This window comes from Lagopus muta, chromosome 2, assembly GCF_023343835.1.
Source record: "Lagopus muta isolate bLagMut1 chromosome 2, bLagMut1 primary, whole genome shotgun sequence".
In the NCBI taxonomy this organism is placed as follows: Eukaryota; Metazoa; Chordata; class Aves; order Galliformes; family Phasianidae; genus Lagopus; species Lagopus muta.
In genome coordinates this window covers 108,155,453-108,177,399 of record NC_064434.1, presented here as the reverse complement: position 1 = coordinate 108,177,399, position 21,947 = coordinate 108,155,453, and the positions used below count along the sequence as shown (strand labels likewise).

At 39.3% G+C, this 21,947-nt stretch overlaps 2 long non-coding RNA genes across 27 annotated transcripts in view; one reads left to right on the top strand and one right to left on the bottom strand.

Annotated features, from left to right (window-relative positions):
• Window positions 1–2,894, top strand: part of LOC125688813 (uncharacterized) — a 30,961-nt gene extending 28,067 nt beyond the window's left edge. The window contains exons 3-4 of the long non-coding RNA XR_007374912.1: window positions 780–854; window positions 2,664–2,894. This is a non-coding gene — a long non-coding RNA (uncharacterized LOC125688813). The remainder of the gene's footprint in view (window positions 1–779; window positions 855–2,663) is intronic.
• LOC125688811 (uncharacterized) overlaps window positions 1–21,947 on the bottom strand; it is a 457,848-nt gene that overhangs the window by 344,505 nt on the left and 91,396 nt on the right. The window contains exon 1 of one of the 26 annotated variants that reach the window (XR_007374888.1): window positions 2,402–2,435. The exons of 24 other annotated variants lie outside the window; for them this stretch is intronic. This is a non-coding gene — a long non-coding RNA (uncharacterized LOC125688811). Of the gene's footprint in view, window positions 1–2,401; window positions 2,436–21,947 lie in introns of those variants that run through there. One more of the 26 variants, XR_007374892.1, reaches the window with a different exon arrangement.

The following is a 21,947-nucleotide window of genomic DNA, read 5'->3' as shown; positions in this document are numbered from 1 at the left end:
TTTCCTCAAAATGGGAGTCATAATTTTGAACCTTAGTAATGTGCATAAACACTGAATCTGGAAAATCAAGCAGGTGTTGAAACCAAAAGATAGAAATGCGTGTTTGAGCAGAAATACAGAATTTGAATATCTTTGAAAACTGTATCTCCTCACAAACTTTTTTTTTTTTTTTTTTTAGTATTTCTAGAAGATGCATTTTTGCAAAATCCATTGTACCACCTCTGCCTGCTCTGTGGAAATATACCACTAACCCAGCAATACTGAGAACTCACCAGAAGAACAAGAGAACTGCAAATTTTAGATCAGGGGGAAGACTAGTCCAGGCTGAGAATTAAACAAGGGCTAAACACTTCATCCTTCATGATTTCAACTCGTTTCTATTTGTTTTTAAGCAATTGCAAGGGTGGTCAGTAGGTATGTGGTATACAGCACTAAGACTTCACGTTGCAGACACATCACCATCATGCCAGAAGAATGCCCCCCATTGCTGAAACCAGAGGAAACTAGCCACAGACTACTCAGCACTCAAATACAGTAGCAGAAGAGCATGAGTAGAGATAGATGTTCTCAATTTGAGTAATGACACAGTTTCTGTTCTGCCAAATGGGCTTTTGTCCTTCCTTATCATTATACCACGTCAACCTGGGGAACCATCCACAAAATAAAAAAAAAACAAAAACAAAACAATCAGGAACAAGTAGCAATCATTGTGAAATATGTTGAAATTCACTAACTCTCCACGTTGGGATTAACTAGACATTCATCATATTATTTTCCAGGTAGCCCCTTCTAAAGATCTACACTTGTACAGAAGATAAGCAGGTTATGGAGACAGTCATAATACCTACATTTAGGTAAGACATCAGAAATGTAAGTCTGGAGACTTGTAAGTGTCCCTGTTTCCGGTTTTGGTGAATCTCAAAGTGTCCATTTTCCCATCAGCTCAGAAACAACCAGCAGATAAGTTTCCCTGAGCTATTTCTAGCACATCTGTGCATGATCATTGATTGCTAGAATCCAGTGAAAAACTGCCTACAAATACAATCTAACATTGTCAAACTTCAAAAGGTGGTCTGTAGTACTCCCAATCAAGTACCGAAGAAAGGCCAAAGCAGATTTTCCTTACTCTTATTTTTCTCCTTCTTCTGTTGACTTCCATATGTACAGCAACAGCCCAATGTTGGGCATAAAATTAGAACATCAAAGATAGCCCAACTAGAATGCAATTTATCACTGTAGTATAGCAGCATATAGAAATCCTATTCGTTAAATAAACATATTTCTTTAAAGTGTCAACATAACCAAGAAATTTGATCTTCTAGACAATATTCCAGGCTTGATGCATTTTTATTGCTCTCCAGTAATGAAGTTTTAACTCTTGATATATTCCTCCTATTTAGCTGCCATTTCAACAAAAATAAAATGATCAATTTCCAAAGTTGGTTCAGGCAGATCTATGACATTGTGCAGAAGAATGTGCCCAGTTGTTCTTTCTGAAAGCACCCACGATTATGCTTCAACAGCAACGGATGGCAAGTGGAAGAATAAAGAACGTATTTAAATGCATAACAGAACCAAGGCAATAAATTCATTTTGCACTAGTTGCACATGTAAATAAGGTGCACCAAGTAACTTTTTTCTACATTTGCAGTTTGTAAAGTGCTAGTATATATGCAAAGCTCCCATGTGGTGTAAATGGCATTGCTCTATTAACTTCAGTGAGTCGCCTTTATATACACTGTAGATTTAATGATGATAACTTCTATTCAAAGTTATAACTACAGAAAGAGATTTGAATGAACAACTTGAATCACATTTATACTTGTCATTTGGGATTAACTAATCCCAGATCAACTCTGTACATAATATATAATTGCATATCAACAATATCAGCCTGAAAATGTGTCTCACTTCTTCCAGCAGTTTCCCAAGTTAAGCATTTTTGTCCTGCTAATGAACCTTTTGTTACAGCGAATATGATTCTGCAAGGAATTTAATGCATGTAAATGTAATGACACAAGAGCGTTACATAACCAGTTTCCTACAGGAGTTTATACAGTACAGAATATAATGAAGCTAGACTATAAATGATGCATGTACCTGCAAGGGAAAAGTAGCGCTTTTTAATTTAGTGGAACACTATAAATAACATCATGGCAAGAAATGTTTTCAAGTGATTCAAAATTTTTGGAGAATGATCAATCAATATTCTGATGACTCATTAAATACAAAAGGAAAAAAGACACCTAAAAGATTGGAAGGCACTCCCTACCTTCTAAGAAATTTAAAGGAAGAGTCCGTAATTAAAATCTAAAAAAAAAACACAAACCCAACCACATCATTCAATAACAGAAAATGTTCTCACTAATGTTTTTGCCGTATGTTCTGGAATCAGACATACCTGCAACAGAAGTTTAAAAATTCAGGACTACATTCTGAAGCTGCTCCCATCAGAATGCTTTTCATTCTACACCAGCTGGCCCGGTGGACATGCTCCTAGCACATATCAAATTCTACAAATGCAGAAGAAAAAAAAAACTCTTGCAAATTCTCCAACATCATGCTTAGTCTCCACTCAAAACACTGTTCTCTAAAGACTGCTGAGTTTTTTACATCTGAAGGATGTTCTTCCATTCTTGTCCTCTTCCCTCCCTTCCTTTCAGCTGCATGGATACCTTTAAAAGAGTGAGAAAATGCATGTACCTAAGACAGGGCTGAAGGAACAGCTTTGGAAATACATCTATCACGCTAAAACAAACAGCTTCTTTGTTTGACTTCAGAGAACTGAAGAGAATCACCACACATCCTGCATCACTCCTGGATTTCCCTAAGACAGCACTGTAATTTCAAGTAAGACTTCTAAAACTTTTTGTGCTATACTTATTTATGTTATCCTGAGCAAGAGCTACTCCTCTTGCCACACGTGCAATAAATGAGTGTAAAAGCAGACATTAAAGTGTCTCTATTTTCCATACAACCGCCTCTCAGTTTTCTCCCATCAACTTTTTGTTTGACAGAGGGAATTTCACCTCTACCCACTCATTCTCATTTTGGTATTCGTAAACTCAAGGCAAAGAACTTCTAACTGAAATGAAATGATAGTAAAGAAATTATTGCTGAATTTTGAAGACTTTAGGATTCATTGCAGGAAAAAAAAAAAGAAAAAAAGAAAATGTTTCTGATTATCATCAAGATCAAGTATTAATAATGTTTAAGTTCAGGGTATTTTTTGGGTTTTGGGAGATTTTTGTTTGTTAAGTTCAGCCAGAAGTAAAGCCAATCATTTCAAAGCAGTTTTTCTATACTGTAAGCCAACTGAGGCCCTGTAGAAAATATCCAGGTGCAACACAAATTAAACCATGCTGCAGCTAAATGTAAGTGTAATTTAAGCTCCACAAAACGAGAAAGCTCAGAGTGAAGTTGTGAAAAAGGTACAAACTATAATCACCTTCTTTTTCTTTTTCTTCTTTTTCTTTTTTTTTCCTTTAAAAAAAAAAAGAGTATTTAAATAAAGAAACAAATAATGTCATGGAAGAAGTTCTGTTTGGAATATGGAAGAAGATAGCACAAACTAATTTGTCATACGAGCTGACAATGTTTGCACAGCATTTAAAAAGAAAGCACAGGACAGAAGTTGCCAAACTCTTGGGACCTGTGTATAAATTGGACTTCTTATCATACATATTTCATTGCTACGCAACTCTTCCTTCCCAGTTCATACATCATAATACACTGCTAAAAAGTGCAAAAGAGATTTCCAGTTCTGCAGTAGTTTATCTGTGTGAAGCATTTTAATGCAAGTGCCCCCTGCACGTTTTAGAAGCTGATCATAGATGCCTGCGTCAGAACATTTTGGGCGCTAGGAGTGATCCCTGCATGTCCACAACACATCAGTGAGTTTCTTCCAGAGCAACTTTTTTCCAGTTCCTCCCAAGTGAAGGCATTCCATCAGCCCCAGGGCAGTCAAATTCAGACTGCAGGCATTTATAGCTTTTACAGGCAATGAATACCATATCAAAAACAGTTCACGCCACGTTGAGAGGTTGTATAATTCTGATTCTGATAAAATATTATATCTGGTATAAATAATTATTTTGTTCGTTTCACACTTTATCTTATTTTACTCATATACACGGTGTTAAAAGCTAATATATTATTCAGTAGCTATAAATGGCCTTTTCTGGTCTTTTCAGCAGTGTTATTGTCTTTCACATCCTGTCAGAGCATTAAGATGTCATATAACTTTGCAACAATTTACTGCATGAACCAATGTGCACTGTGCTAATATTATATGGATGACTAAGTACGCTGGCACTGCTTTATTAAAATACATGCTTTAACAGTCTGCCCAAAGTGTGGGCTAGAATGCCGGCTGCAAAGACCGCAGGAACAAAAGAAAGGAAGAATACTGCATTTAAAAAGGACTGCTTAGCACAGTCTCTTCAGTCCGACACCGCAGTCGGGTTGCACATCTCCGAGCCGAGGGACAGAAGCCAGGTGCACGTGTGCATCTGGAGTGAGCTGGCTTCCACCTCCCGGAGCTGGGCAGCCACAACAGAGCTCTCCTTAAACGCATGCACTGCAACTGCTGCAAAACAGTCATTTTAAATGCTAACAAAAGGATGATTCTCAGCTATTGTCTACTTGCAAGGGGCCTCTCCTGTATTTACAGACAGCATACTACAGTGCTAAAAAAGCCAACATTGTTGTTTTGCAAGTGAAAAACAGTACCACGCCACAATAGAAACACAGTAAAAGCAGACTTTAAACTGGAATATGTACTGTCTAGACAAATGAGCCGTTATTAAAAAAAAAACAAAATCACATTTTACAGACAGTTTTGGATGTCCTTTGAACCACAAAGCACAGGGAGGCAAAGCAGTGGTGCAACAGCACAGGCAGAGATGAGGCAGGATCAGCCCTCCTCGATGCTTCTCCAGAAAAAAAAATAACAAACTACAGCACCACAACAGCCACCCTCCCCTTCTGAACAGAACAAGAGTATTTTCTACCCTATAGAATGTTTGCATCAGTTGGGTACCTGTGGCTTTCACAGTGAGCTGGACTATTACAAGATTGATGATAAGCTCAAACACAATACTTGACCTAAATACATTATGTAGCAGTGGATGCCTGTTAAGTAGGTCAGCACAGGCTCTTAAAAGTTATGCAAAACTTATTGCTGCCACACAGCCAACATGTCACTAGTCAAGAAGTATGAGAATCAGTTTGGTAGGTTGAAGGGAATCTCGTCTCATGAAAACCTGCAGTGCCATAGTTAACATGCCTTCAGTCACAGAATACATTGTTTGCCATATGTCTTTAGGCCTCCAAACGAAATCAAAGTGAGGTGGACAGCCAAAGAAAAGTCTGACAATCCCAAAGATGATCCCGACATTCCCATACGTACAATACTTCTCTTTAAATGTAAGTGTTCAAATAAACATTTTTCACTTTTGCAGTCAAACAAATTGTGATTTATGGGAGGCCTCAGACAAGCCTGTCAAGCAAAAGCAGTCTGTCTTTAGCAGTGATTAGCCAGATAGCTACATTACTACTGGCTTGGTCTCAGAAGCTCCTAAGCAGCACGATGTAGAGAGAACAAACATGGACAGACTCAGCTGTTGTGATACTACTGTGTGAAGCAGCACATACACATTGACCAGAAGAATGCTATACTCGCTAAAAGGAACAGGGAGCTGCTTACCTACCTGCCTCTACATGTGTCTGTGCATACCAGAGAGCAGACACTGAACATGCAGAATGAGGAGCATCTCCCAGCAGTGAAAAGATCTATCGCACTTCAGAAGTTTTAATGTCATGTTATTAATCTTTCTGGCATTTCCTGACTTGAAGTCAGTAAGGTCTCCTTGACACAAAGCAAGTCCTTCAGTGATCTGTATGCTTCTGCACAACTGAGCTTCCAGAAGAGGCAAAGGCTAGAGAGATGTTGCTGGCTCACATTATCAAACTTCAAACCTTTATGAGAGCTAGACTGAGTTAAGCTTACAGTTTTCATCCACTGGGTATTCATCCCATATCAACCCATGGTGGCAAAGCAGAGCGATCCACTAATGGATCAGAAGAGACTATCCCAAGCCTACCCTTCAAGTGCTGTGTAATAAAAGCCCAGTGGATGCAGACTTCAGGCACCGTTTCCATCCCTAATCCATTTCAAAAGCATGACATCATTGGCATCATGCCATGCTCTCATAAGTTATCTTCAGCATGCACATGAGCATTGCCATGAAGCTGTGGTCATATTGCTGAGATCTGTCTACATAACCTCCTCCCCACAAAGAAGCTCTTCTAGACGATTACATATCAGTAAGGGAAAATATCAGCTCTTTGCATTTTCTCTAACTGTGGCAGCAAGTCTACTGGCAGATGTCAATAAAGAAACAGATAAATAAATCACTATTTAACAATAAAAGCAAAAAACACTAGAGGCAAAACCAACCTTCATTCTTGAGGGAGAGTACATCAAGCCTCTCTTGGTAAGTCTTGTGAAAGCTTTCCACTGGCCTCTCAGTGTGTGCTGTATGCATCCAAGCTGTATATTTCAGTTAACATTTAACTCAGAAGCTTTTCCTTTGAGACAAGCGATTGTTTTCCTGTCTGACCTAGTGAATACTGCAGTTCTCCAATATGCTATATTTGTGCCCTGCAGGCAGCATTGTCCCACCAACTTTCCACCGAATGCTCATAACACAAGGCAAAATGACAAAAAAAAATGAGGAGTATTATTTTGCATATTGAAAACAAATACATGCTATTGTGTTTCTTCTTTTATTGTTTTGTTATTTCATCATTGCTCACCACAGTTCTTTCCTTCATTTGCAGAGTTTGGGTTTTAATGTAATGGCCATTCAATAAAAATGTTGCTTTTAAGGGTTTGCATATCATCCCATTTTCTCTTCAACCCTTCAGCAACCATATGGCAAGCAATCAGGTCTGCAATCACTAGGTCCATATTATGTAGAGCATGATTTCAGCATTATGCTATTACCCATCTGTTTCTGTAGAAAAAGACATGAACCCTTGTATAAGAGGTCAGTGGTTTCATTGCACACCGTATTCCAGAAATCTATCTCTGTTCACTTGAGATCACTTTTGTGATTTACTGTAGTCTTTCAGGCCAGGATTTATTTATTTCTTTAGTACAGACAATCATCACAATTTGTCTGTCTGTCGTATAAAATTATTTGTAACTGTCATTCCGTGCACTTATGCTCTCTTAGTTAAAGATGCTCTCTTGAGATCATGCTATTTTCTTAAATGAGAGGGGAAAAAAATAAAAGAGGAAGGCTCACCTACTTTCATTTGTTTAAGAGATTAGTCCAGGAATAATGAGGTTTGCTATTCAGCATCAATTTACTTACGAACTGGTAAGAAATGTCTCTTTTGCTCTGCTTCTTTGTTTTTGTCAACTTAAATGCAAATGGATATTTGAATTCTTTAGAAGAGGAACACATTCTAGAAGTACAGGCCTAACAATGTTAGTTTTTAATTTGGTCAAGTGCTCAAATCCTGTCCACAACAAGTCAATGAACTTCAACTGCAGGCGATCAAGTCTGAAAAGAACTCTACAGACTACTGCCAAGAAGCTTAACTGCTGGCCCCCCGGCTGCTGAACGTATCACGTATCACGACACCGTACACTTCAGCTCCCTATCGCCTTGACATAGCCTGTGTCATGACAAAGAAACACAGAAATATGTCTAAAATGAAACTCAACATACCTTAAATGTTATGCTATTCAGTGCCCGTACAACATGCTTAACTGGCTAGCTATGCTTCACTAGAGAAACACAATGGAAACATCTTTAGCAACATCTTTTAAGCAAACCACCAGCTCGATCTAAAAAAAAAAACAAAACCCCACAAACCCAACATTTCTACATATAAGCCATTTAATGTCATGCAACTAGCCTTTTTATCCAGAATTTGAGTTTCTAATTGCATATTTGTCAGTCTCATCCCAGACTCTGAGAGCTCATTGCAAAAAAAAAGTTCATTCACATTATTTGAAAGTACATAAGGAACAAGGCCACAGAAAAGCATTTAGGAGAAATATGAAATAAGGCAAGAAAATATGTTGAGGTAGCCTGATACAGAAACATGGCAACACATCACGACTTCTCTTGACATGAACTGCAAGCACTACAGTAACAGTCACACTACATCAGATACGTGACTACACAGTGACACAAAGATGAATAGGAGCAACAGGACAAGAAATTGAGCAAATCCATGTTATCTTACAAGAATTTTAATGGAGGTTTAGACAACAAGTTTGGAAACCTTTGCTAGATCCTACCAAAATTAGGGAGTCTGGGAAAAAGGGAGGGGAGCAGCCAAGTTCTGGAAAAAGCTGTAACTGCTGGTGTGCCTAAGCAGAAAACAAAAATAGAGGATTCATATGTAAAGAAGTGCTCAAAGTCAAAGGGTAGGCACACCGTTACAGGGATATCAAACACCTGGAAAACCTCAAGAAGGAGAGAGTAATAATGGATGTAATTTGTGAGATGTTCCTGCAAGCTATGCACTTCTGAGAAGTCAATTACTTTGTTGAAGGAAGCTGAAACAAAGAAAAGTTAATCTGGTAAAGCCAGACACACACACACAAATAAAAGGGGAGAGAGAAAAATCACAGAAATTTCTAAAACGTCTGCAGTTCATTAAGGATGGAAAAAGCAGCTGAAAAAATTTAATTCCTGAGCTTCTGTGGCAGAAGCAAAGCCTTGAAGACCAAATTCAAGTTGCACGGTGAAAGGAAATCCTGCATCTTCACCAGAGTTCCAGTCAATACTGCAGTACAAGTGACCCAGATCTTTACAGTGGCTTCCTCTCACTAATAAAGATTAAAAAATAGATCTGCATTACAGCTCTTGGACAACATTCAACAAGGCTTGTTTAAGTCATGGAGCAGGCTGGCTGTGGGAGAAGCATGGAAGTTAGATCCACTAATAGGAGAATTAAGCTTTTGTAATGTATGCTTAAGTCTCAAATGCTAAATGTCATTTCAATAATAAAATCATTAAAGAAATGATACATGGATATATTAGGCAGATTAGGTAGACACAGACAGATTAGATGGGATGACCATGAAGAAGAAAGTAAATATGAAATGGAGAAAAGTAAAGGGCGGAAAATTGAATCTAAGAGAATATTATAGATATATGAACTTGGCAAATAACTGGAGTGATTCCCCTGAAGAAAGACATGCTAAGCTGTCCAAAGAACAACTGGTAACTCATTGTCCCCAGCTTACTTTCCCCTTCGGCTATATATGGTGCAAACACTATAAAAATTAGGAAAAACTTAAAATTTTCAGAACGTAACAATGGAAATTACTCAACCACCAACTACAGAAAATACACTATTCAAAAGCTGATGTAATAATGGCTGGCACAGCACATTAATACAGTTTGACTTACATTTTATTTACATGTTTGGGGCAACCTGAATGTCATGGTGCTTATATCGACAGTACTTCCTGCTTCAAACTTTAGTAAAACACAGCAAGAGTTAATTAAAGTGATGTAATCAGGGCATGTCTCCTCTGATATAACAGACAGAACAAAGAACTATGTAGTGTTTATTATATGCTCTAGTAATTATTCACCAAAACCAACTAAACAAACAAAGACAAATAGAAAGAAGCTAGTCTTCCATTTAAAGATAACTTTTTGAGTTGAAGAATCTTGCTTCGATGTTTTCTAGCCGCTGAAATCATGCATTTGGGAGTGGACACTTTGGCAAACAAGCCATGAATGCACATGGATAAAAAGTCATTTTCAGTAATATTAATGTTTAACTCAAACTGCTGAAAGCAAGAAAATTCAAAGTTAAGGCTGAGAACTCCGTCCTTAGCTTAGAGAATTGAGTTATAAAAGTCCCAGGATCTTCTGCCAGAAATGATGTAAAATTGCATTCTGAATATGCTAGCTTTTGTTTCATTTTCCATTCTCTGATTCTTTCCATTCATTTGCAGACTTGAATATTTTTGTTCTATTTTTGTGTTTTGATGAGACCGCATTTATTCCTTTAATCAGCAAAACATCATCAACACTTAGTAACAGAAGGACACGTTAAGAAACCTCACTTTGTACTGTCATTCATCCACCTTTGTAACAGCATGTACAAGCCATTGTCTCAAGCTCCCCTTTCAGCTACATGATAAACTAAACCACACTCCAAAGATGTTCAGACTCACAGAAAAAATCCTTCAGTCTCATTTACCTTCCAACAAGCAATTCTCTCCTTTCTGCAGAGTTTATGTGCTTATGGATTCTCAAGTGAGACCAAACTCTAGTTTATCAGTACTTCAAATGAAGCCAGTTGCTTCATTTCTGACATTCTGCAAACTTTACTAACTGTAACTATCCAGAGTTTGATTTGTACCCAAAACCCAGACAGTTTCTTCCGGATTTGGGCATGGATCTTTCGCCTCTACACATGCCTATGGTACAGGACCAAGCAGGAATGGTTCAGGAAACACTGCAAGGAGGTGGTGGCAGGAGCCCATCAATTGCCCAGGGTTTTTTATAACTTTCCAAACTGAACAAGACTTGTTGGTACAGTTCTAGAAGTAGCAGGAAACACTCTCTGTGAAGGAGGTAAAATTATTGGTGACGGGCTCCTTTGGTCCCAGTGATTTCAGAAATCAGTAAAGGCTTCTCCTTTATGTTCAAAATGATGCAGCTCCCAGCTCTCTTGTAGTTAGTTTGAAATTCATCTCTGCCACCGTTAGCAGCAAGGCTCACATCACCTGTTTCTGCCATGATGTTAACTATTAATGTAGAAGTAACAGCACTAATAGCAGATTACATCAATTGCGTGCATGCACCTTAAGATAACGCTACTACAGATGATGCTTTTTAAAAGTGGCAACAATATCTTAAGAGTCTTGATCAAAATTTGCCCCCCTGAAATTATGTTCTGCTGCAAATAGACTGAATGACTACAAATCCAGTTGAACAAAGCAGCGTAACTGCAGCTAGTATAGACAACAAATAAAAACTGATGTTTGTGTCACAAACTCTCAGAAACACTCAAAGCCAGCTGTAGCCAACTCCTCCGATGTACATTCACAAAATGACAGGGGAGCTGATGTGCAAAGACATCGTTGGATGTTATTCCTTATTAAATAATCATCTGCTGGCTAATTGGAATCACTACACTTGTGTTAGCACTGAAAATAGTTTTATCAATTGTTATAATAAGGTACCAACTCATGCAGAACTTAAAGAAAAAAAAAATGCAGTTCCAGTACATGAGAAATTACTGAATTTCAGAGTGGATTTTAGTGTTCTAATTGAACAATTTGCTTAGAATATGGGGGGGAATGATTCATGCAGTTCCCCACCTCCACAAGCAATTTTTGCCAATCCATCTGCCACCCCAAATGTTTACTCCAAAGAAACCCCATTGGTGGACTTCTGCTCCCTCTGCTGGATCTGCAAAAATAGGTAACACCAGACCTTCAGAAGACCAGAGCAAAAGTTGTCTGCTTTTACTGGAAGGAGGATCTGGTCCTACTATTAACTCCAAAGTGGTGCTGACATCAATGGTAAGATTGGCTGGCAAACAAGGAACAAACAAACAGCCATGATACACTTAAACAAACAAAGCCCTAAAAATATGGGGGGATGTCAACTAAATATAAAAACAAGAACGGATAGTTTTCCAACGCTCTCAGAGTACAACATACAAACTACAAAGAGGTGTAATCAAAGGACAGTGGCAATTCCCACTGAAGCTTTCAGCCCTTCTTTCTCACTGTACCATTTGTTTCCTTCTAGCCCATGAGCATGCTGCAAAGCGAGATGATGGCTCCTTGCCACATGTGATGAGAGAAAAAATATCACCCCAACAATGGACAGTAAAGTCTGGCTTCTGCGTTCCAAATCTGAAGCAAATAAATACTGAATTCCATTGAAACCTGCGTTCATGTGAGCTTCCCTGCAGCCTCCAGTCCACACACATTCATTCCTTTACTGTTTGACTACTTAGGAATCACAAGTGTCAAACTGTTTAGTGACTGATCCGCCCATCAGGAAATTGATCCAGTGATAAAACCGTAAAGGGCTTGTGCTATTTGCATTTATAGTCTGTTAGTCACAGATCACAAAATAAATTAGTAAATTGAACTGCAAGGCTTCAGATTTGCAGCATCCAAATCTTCTAAATAATCATCTATGCTTAAATACACAAATCCCCTGAATTATAATAATTTCTTTGCCAACTAAAACTGTAAAAAAAAAAAAAAAAAAAAAAAATCGATTTCCCAAATGCTTCTACATAACAATCACTCTAAAGAAATCCGACAAATGAAAGTGCACAATTTCTTGTTAATATACCCCAGAGCATTAAGAATATTCAGTGACCCGAAATGCTAAAATCACCGCTTCAGGGCTGTCAAACACTGATCCACCAGCTTCATAAGAGAAAACTAAAAGGTGTTTTCTTGCCCAAAAGATCGGGAATCCTGACATGGTACAGGTGGCAGCATTGCAAACCCAACCACCACAAATGCTAGCAATTAGCATCACTACTGGCAGCATCTGAATAGCAGCCAAATTCATGGAGAGCGAACAATTCCCCCACTGCTCAGGTCGAGCCTGCAGGTCAGGGCTACAGCACATGTGTGGACATGGCAGGGGGACCCATCGTGCTCCTGCGATGCCATTTATCGCGCTTCTGTGGCCAGCCACTTGTGCACATGGCTTGGAAAAACACCACAAAAATCCAGGGACTTGACACATTTTATCTCTTATCATAAATTATTTGGCTAGATATGTCCAAGGTAACCATTTAAACACAACTGTTGTCGTAATTAGGCCACTCACGTGCCTAGGTTCTCACTGACATGGCCCTGAAGTGCCTCTTCTGGAGCAATGTTTGCATTTCCAAGTCAAACCCTTTTTTGATAAACACGTACATAACTTACAGACATTTCAGACACATCTCTGTGATGTCTTCTTCACAATCTGCAATGTGTTAAGACAAACGTTACAGTTTCCTTTGACCTATATTAGAAATATTTAAATGTTTAAAATATTATTCCTTTCGTTCATATACTAATGACTGCAAACAGTGTTCCAGTCAACATATTCCAGAAGCCTAGATAGGTTTTGCTATGACTTTAACATCTTCTTGGTAAATTACATATAATAGCTACTAAATGGTGAGGGCATTGTAAAGTTGCCACTCAGCTTTGCAGTAATAAAGGTACCACGCAGTCCTAAAAAAGAAAATGACAAAATACACCACGAGAGTTTAAGAAAAAAAAAATCACGGGACCTGGGTATAGAAATCCTTTGGCAGTGATGATCTTCTGTGGAAGATGAAGGAAATATTAAGGGCCAGGAAATGTGCGGTTTTGGAATGAAATGCTTTGTTTCTGCACGTGTGATTTGCTCATTGTCACCGCAGAAGGGGTGCAAGCAGCACTTGATTCCTCGCTGCACATGCCTTCTTGATGCTAATCTCGTCTCTCCACTGTGATATTTCCCAACAATGCTGGTCATCTAAATACCGCTAATCCTTTTAGCAAGCACTAATAATTATGCATTAGCACAAATAACATTAAAGCTTTTTTCAAATAATTACATATATAATGGATGTGTCTTTAAAAAGTTGTTTACAGCTAATTAACCAATGAATAATTGTTTTCTCTTCCTGAAACAGGAGAAAGCTTATCTTGGAGTCACAGTTAAAAATGCTTTTTCTCTCTCATTTTTGAAAGCAGTTTTGCCAGTGTTGCTGGCGATTAAAACTGTTATAAAACTGTTAAACCAAAATTTCCTTATTGCAGGGGTTACTCGACCCAGTAGAATTTTTTTTTTAAAGTACTGGATCATTTCAAATCATTTCCAATTTGGATCATCAGTGAATGATCGGAACATCGCAAGACCCTACTCTGAACAGTTCAGATCCTTCCCTATCACAACACAGGCTGCTTGTTGCTATATGACTAGTTTAATTGTGGGCTGTAATAAAGGTCATAATTAATATCCCAACACAGACACTAACAAACAATTTTAAATTGCCAGCATAATCAAATGATGCAAACATCTATGAGCTACAAAAGTTCATTGCCGCAACTGACAATTTCTTAATTGTATTCAGTCATTCATGGAAATTTTATTAACATCGAACTGATGTATCCTGCCCTTACTCTGTCACAACACCAGGGATCTAATTTCATTATTTTCCACAAGATTTGCTTGACTACTGCCATGATTCTAATATTGCTTTAGTCCAGATGTTTATGCTATTTAAATTAGGAAGAAAAGGCTTTTGGGTAAACACAATTAAAGAAGGTTGGTTTTTTTTTGTTTTGTTTTGTTTTGGTGGGTTTTTTCCTTCAAATTTAGTTTCACAAACTTCTTTTAATTAACGAATATGGCTGCAAAGTAGATGGGTTTTCCCCCTTCATTTTTTACGCTCATTCCCCACTGTGTGCAGCACACATTCAGTCTACGGCTCTTCAGCTCATTCTAAATATAACAACCTTTTAATTTTTCACTTACATTTGAGTGCTCATTAAAGTGAAAGATAGCAGCGCATGACAACTGCACTTTTCGTCCTTTTACTCTTAAATCAACCCCCAACAACTTTTGAGCAAAAAAGGGATGCTTTCAGCCTTCCCCCTTCCTCCCATGATGTGGAAGCAGCTCTCTGGCAGCAAGCGATCCCATTTCTCTAATATTTTAAGTGTTCAAAATTAATCTGTAGCATCTCCATGACAGCACCGGGATCTGTGCAGCTGGAGAACTAGAATCAGAAGGAGAATTTTGCTTCTGCTTTGATGCCATTCAACTACACTCATTTTCTTCTGCTGGACAACAGTATTTCATGGACGGCAAATTTTTTTTTCACCCAGGAAACAACGCTACAATAAAGTAGGATTTGCTAGACTTAAAGGAAGCCTTTTTCATATAAAAAAAAAGTGAAATGCCACGTTAAAGATTTAATACACACAAGTGTACACTTCTACAACATGCAGTACTGCTCCAGCGAGGCCAAAACAGAACTGAACAGCAAGTACACACTTCTGCACTGCAGCACGTGCACTCGAACATTAATCCTAAGTGCAAAACTGTTGATGATTTCAGTATGCACAACACAGGCTTTCAGAAATAAACTGTCTTGGGTGAGTATTTTCAAAGGATCCTAACTAGAGTTTGAAACCAGGATTTTGTCAACATTTGGAAGAAGCCGGAATAATTTGTGTGATTTCAGCCGGCTGAAGATTCACACCATGCTGTGCCAGACAGTCATCAGATGCACCGAAAACTTACTGCTGTAATTAGTTAGCAACTGCTTTTGTAATTCACAAGCACGCCGCTATTTATAAATAACCCCCATGTTTGCGGCCCTCATAAAGTCGTACATTTATTCTACATGTGGAAGAGGTCATTGGCATCTTTTCCCTTCAAATTCCTTATTCCTTCCCTCCCCAAAAATGTGGCTGAAGGATGACACGGCTTGATTGATCTATACTATTATTCCTGCGATGTGCCTTACATTTCTCTGAAGAACGTGCCTCTCGTTCCATCACCCACAAAACGTTAACGTGCGGGAGCGCTCAGAAGCCAGAAGTTCGATTTGCTCGCTGTTGGCGCGGTTATGTCTTGCTAAATCGCAGGCAGGCAGCTCCAAGGGCTGCCCGAGCCCTCCGGGAGCCGCACAGCACTGCCTCATGTGTCACAGCCAGCCAGCTCCTCATGCTAATGCTATTCAACACGAAAGCCGGGCTCCTCATTTTCACTATTATCCTTTCAGATGTGACTATGAATAAGATCTGGGCAGCCAGCTATACTTACACGTGCAGAGAATGGAACAAGAAACTTTTTTTTTTTTTTCTTTTCAGAATTATGTGTTCACCTTAATGTAACAAACCTAGAAAAAAAAAATCATCTAAACATTTAATGTGTATGATCAGGGTATATTTTTATACAACCCTTCCAAAACCTGGCACTACACCTTTAAGCGTTCCTCAAGTTCCACCATGTGCTAATATGGAGATCTATGTTTGGCAATCTTTCTGAGTAAACCATGTCAATTTTACAAAAACTAAAAATATTGTTGAAAAAATATTATCCCAAGAACATACGTAAAATTATAAATATTCAGCACATCAAGCTTTTGATATACTTTAGTGCACATGAACTGAGTAGCTGTCAAAATTACAACAGGCAACTCAAGTAATTATGCAGATTTATGCAAAACATTAACAAGAAGAATTAAATGCACAAATGAGGTGGCTACACTTGAATTGTTAAGATTATGAATAATTACCATGAATCTTTTTGCTCTTAATATAACTTGTTTTTGATAAACAAAGCCTTAATTATCAGAATACTTTTGAGAATTTTGGTGACCTTCATTAATCTTACAAAACAAGTCTCTTGTGTTCTGCATTGTAAAAGGCACATGCTTAGAATAAGTACACAAACCATGGGAAAAGCAGATATTAATGGCTACTACAAACCAGTGAATGATACCTCAGGTTTTAAGCATACGGCATTCAGCACACGTCGGTGAAATAATATTGAGCATTGGGAAGTGCTCTGTGCTGAATAACATCTGACAAAGGCTAGAGATGGCTGCTACGGGAGAAAATATTTCATTTTGCAAAATAACAGGTTGTTTTAAGAAAGGAAGTGGAATACCAGCCTCCTAACTCCTCATCTCTGAGAGGCAGCGGGAGCAATACATCCTTTGTGGGAGCAGCAGAGCATCCAGCACATCCCTGCCCGGCCCAGGGCAGTATCCCAGGGCAGCACCCAGCTGACAGGCAGGATGCAGCAAGCAATTCTTGCTCTGCTCAGCCGGTTGTTTCTGCACTGCCTTCTTCCTTCCAGAGCAACGGCGGGACTGCTCTGCAGCCCCTCCATTAATTTCAGATTTACTTTGCAAGGCTGTCACCTGCAACGTAACAACTTGCCAAGCAGCAGCTGCAGCTCTCCAGAACGCTGCCATGCTCCCAGCTTCCATGGTGCGCTGCTTCGCCCAGCCCAGGCACGTGCCTTGGGACCAGCAGTAAGGAAGAACTTTGGAAGCATTAAGTCTTTAATGCTAGCCACACTACCTCTTCCCCAGAGAGCAAGCTGTCAGATCAGTGGTGGGTTTTGTCGTAAAATCTCTCCGAGGGACTTGAGTTTGTTTTGACAAATGTCAAATAGCTTTGATGCATAAAAATTAACTTAAGGAGGTCATAATTAGACAAAAATACAAACTTGCATTTTGCTGGTACTTGCATCGCTCCATAATGTTGCAAAACAAGAGCAAAACAAATGCTACCTGGGCAACTAGAGCTCTGTACAATACTATCTTCTGCTTAGAATGAAACCAGCTATGAAACTCCTGTTCTCCATGAGAAACAGCATGAGCACAGACTCAGAAATCCCTCCCATGGAGGCTGTTGCTACTCACCCTGCCACCAGCCTTCACCCCTTCCTTAGAGGGCTCATTTGTAGCGGCCACCCTTCAGACATCAGTCCTTGGTCCCTTTTACAAAACCTTTCATTAGAATATCAACTGCAAAGACTTTTTTCCACAGGTGAAGCTGACAATCAACAAGTGGGTGCTGCTCAGTGGCCTCCAAATGATTTCATGCTGGCCAGAGAGGAGCCAGCAAGCAGCAACAACTTCACAAACATCACTGCAGTCCATGCAGCTGGCTCAGGGCCACTCTTTTTAGTGATCTCCACTCTGTACTCCGGAAGGTCTCTTGCCGTTTCTAAGCATACAGATAACATTTCACTGCCTTTACTATATGGTAAATATTTTAATTAGTAGAGTAGAGAACATCGTAACTAACTCCAGATGAACTGTATGCATAAATAAGCACTGAGACTTTTGCCATAATTTTGTTTGTGTTACGAACTGCTTATGAGTTTGAAAACTTCACTCATTCAGAACTGTAGGAATCAGCACTGACCTTCATCAAAAGAGCTGAACCATAGAATCATTAAGGTTGGAAAATACCTCTAAGATCACCAAGTCCAACCACCAACTCATCCCCACCACGCCACTAACCCGCATTCCCTAGTGCCACATCCCCACAGCTCCTGAACACTTCCAGTGACCCCACCACTCCCTGGGCAGCTGTGCCAGTGCCTCACCACTCTGTCTGAGAATGAATTGTTCCTAATATCCAGCCTGAATCCCAATGCCCATTGCTGGCAGCAGTGAGCTGCAGGTGACAGCAGCAGGGTGACATCATTGCACTAACCTGCCTGCACTGTGGCTGCTCTGTGTTCACTAACAGGATCCCAGTATGCCAGGAGAAGATGAGAAAGGCAGCCAGAGATCAGGCCAAAATGAAAATTATAAAATGAGTAGAGTTAGTATACTATAAGTACCTCCTGTTTCATAAGAGGAAAACCTGGTAGTCCAAAATCCACTCCTTGACACGAGCACAGAAGAAGGACTGTCTGCTCCTGCAGCATCAAGTTATTGTTCAAGAGTTGCTCCAGGCAAACACACTGCTAGCCACAGACCTGACGTGCAAGTTTCCTGAGTAGCTCCAATCTTATAATCATGTAAAAATAAAACAAAAATCACAGAAGAGAAGTCTTCTCATGCCAATGCTGACAGAACCTTAATAGCAGCACTGCTGGGAGCAGCCGTAACAATAAGATTCTTACCACTACTTGTGCCTATTTCCTTTACTCTGCTAGAAACAGTCATTTCCTAGATAATGAGCCTGTTTTAAAGAAGAGTTAATTTAGAAAATCAGAACGAGGTTAGCACCAGCAGACATTGTTTTGTTAATAAACGATCATTTCATTTTAAATAAATGTGCAGTTATGCCCTGTCAAGATGTTCTTGCTTTGCATGAAATTTCTCACTATTCAAAAGGTTACCGTGTAACATTTCTCTTTAAACAGTGTTGACACAACTTTTACTCCTTCCTTATGTAAAAGCATGAGAAGCCATCAAGTTTACTAAGTAGACAACATTTATTCAGAGAGACAAGAAATGCTAAGTAGCTACAGCCGCTTCTCCACTGCAGTCTGTGAACGGTGACCACGAAATACCACGTAGCATCTCTAGGTAACGAAACAATCACGCGGGTCACAGCTGCACATGAACTCCTGCGCTAATCTCAAGATGACTTGTTCAGTTTTTTAATCTACATGAGAATAGAGTGTGCAGCCTGACTCCTTCTGGACCGATTACAACAGCCTAGCATTCCTGGCGGAGTGCAGGAAGTCTGACACAGGCTGCTGAGCCAGATGCGGATGGATAAGGCGAAGGCAACATTACACACCACTTGCACTTGAACACAGGCCATTCTCTACTAGAGAAGGTTCCTGAAACAATGCAGTCATCAGGCATAGAAGAGCCACCACCAGGAGAAGAAGGGAAGAAGCCATTTCCTAAGATTCTCTAGGACAGGTTCCACAGAGAGATCAGCAAACTCATGCAGTGCTGATTTCAAACCAGCAAGCTTGGCATAAGCTAGAGTGATCCAGAATTGCAGTAACAGCTGTGACGCCAAGCAAGCTCCATAACAAGCTATGCAAATTATTATTTGCTGTTGGCACCTGGCTCTATCATTAAGAACAAAAATACACTGGAAAGAAGAAAAAAGAAAAAAGAAAAAAAGAATAACAGATTCTAATTGGGAGGAAAAAAAAAAAAATAAAGGCAATCATTTGGCTCATTCTCATCTCTCCTGATTCCTAGACAACTTAATATTCCCCAAAGTCAGCCTTTTCTTGAGCAAAGGCCTTCTGACACAGGAAGCCAGTAGACAGCCAGGTCTACTCTAGGCCCCGTGAACAAGTGAGTTGAAAAGCCCAGATGCTACCAGGCTTCTCATTCATGTTGCCTGGAGCCAGACCATTTTACCCCTTGTCAAATCCCATCAGTAGAAGTGGTAGTTAGCAAAGAGCTTTTGTCTCAGGCATACTGAAACCCAAATACATGTTTAAAACTCATTGGACGCACTGAACATTATCTAGCAAGTAGTCAGAAGCCAGATCCAGCACAGCGCTTGGAGCTTGGTCACACACACACTGTGAGGTCCAACCTTACAAATAGCCTTCCTCTCTGTCCTCAGGGACAGAGTGAATTTTGAGAGCTCACATAACAAGCTCAGGAGAGAGCTGAAAAGGCTGAAAAGACAGGGCCTATAATCACATCATTCCTCTGACTGGCTTACACCTATCAGTTACATGAACAGGTAGGATGGAAGCATGCTTTTCCAATGTGATTTCACAGACCTGGTTCTGCTGAGGCCCAGGTGTGATGTGAGATGTTTTCCTGCTTGTTGATGGAAGGCAAAATATAAAACAGAGACAATTGTTTTGTAAAGATTCTCTAATCTTCAGAGGCTTTGTCTGGTAAAATAAACTCTCGTTTAGCATGCTAAATAGCCATAGATGCATGCTGCAGCTGTTAGCTGTGAATTAAAGGCTCTTCAAAACACCCTCAGATTCCCGACAGATATCGGAAGATTGAGAAAAGTATCTTCTATTGTCAAGGCTTTCCAAGAGCACATATATATGGAAGTCCAGAGAAAACCAAAATGTCAAGATCAACTTAGCCTTCAAGTTCCCTTTAAAGTCTTTAATCAAATCGTAAAGCCACTAATAAGTGGACTAAGTGGTCTCCTTTCCTTTGGCAGATGCATAATCGAGGTTTTCTCTTTAAGGTAAAAATGAACAAATATTATTAGAGAGAATTAATTCCTGGAAAGCTTTTACAGCTGAACATTTATCAGTGTATGGAAGATATTACATAAGGTGCTTTTCAATCAAAATTCTCTTGATTACTAGCTACAGCTTTCCACCCTTCTGAGGACGTCTTTCCAGATCTCTGTGGTTACACTGTCATCTTCAGTCTTTCTGAGCATCAGCCTTCTGCTCATGGTGCAGGGTAGTGACAGTGACAGCAGCTTCCAGCGGAGTCATGGTAGGTTCTACTCTAACTCCACAAATAAATGCATGGTCTTGAGATGAACTCAAAAATGGATTAACTATGGGTTAAAATAGAACAAATTCACTGCAGTAAAAACATTTACTCTACACAGTTCTAGTCTGAGAACATTAACAGTTCTGTGTAACAGTCCAAGGACTTGTGCATGTTTGGGTTTCCATGGCTGTTAATAGGTAGAATATACACACACACGCACATCACAGACTGCCCCGCTGTTACTAACAACAATACATGAATTAATTGCTGTTTGCTAATGCCTTTTACTTCTTTAATCTACTCATACATTTTGTTTCAATGTAATATAAAAATCCCACTTCTGACATTAAAAAGAGATTAAAATATAACATATTGGTTTTCCAAACCAGTGACAACAATGACTTAAATGTCTAATCCCATTAATTACTAACAATGATCACAGTTTAGTACTGCTACAGCACTGAAGTGTCAAACAAACAAATGTGAGCATTGCATATCCCCTGCATATGTATTCACATAACACACTCTTCTGCTTCTTGTTGAGCAGGAACTCTGTGAAAAGATCTGAAAATGTTACTTAAGGGCTTCAGAGCTGGTTTTCATCTTGGGTGTTTCCCTCTGAAACAAAAGCAGTGCATGTACATGAACTGCACATTGCTGAGCACTCAGAAATTTTTAAAAGCAGAAGTAGCAACAGCCCACCTGTGACATCTGTATGTCATTGTCCAAAAAATCTCACTATTTGAGCCCATTGCCTTTCTTTGAGGCATGGCAGACATCTTAGGAAGATATTTCATTTTAATTCATCCCAGTGAATGAAAATAATTTATGCAACACTAAACAGCTTTAGGAATTCTCTTTAAAACTAGTTACTTCTTTCTGGCTTGAATTTACCTCATTTTACCTTCCCGTCCTTTGATTCTCACTACACTTTTGTCTTCTATATGGCAGCTGTCCTGCCAATATGGATTCATCATGCTAATTAAGGCACTGAAATTCAATATAAT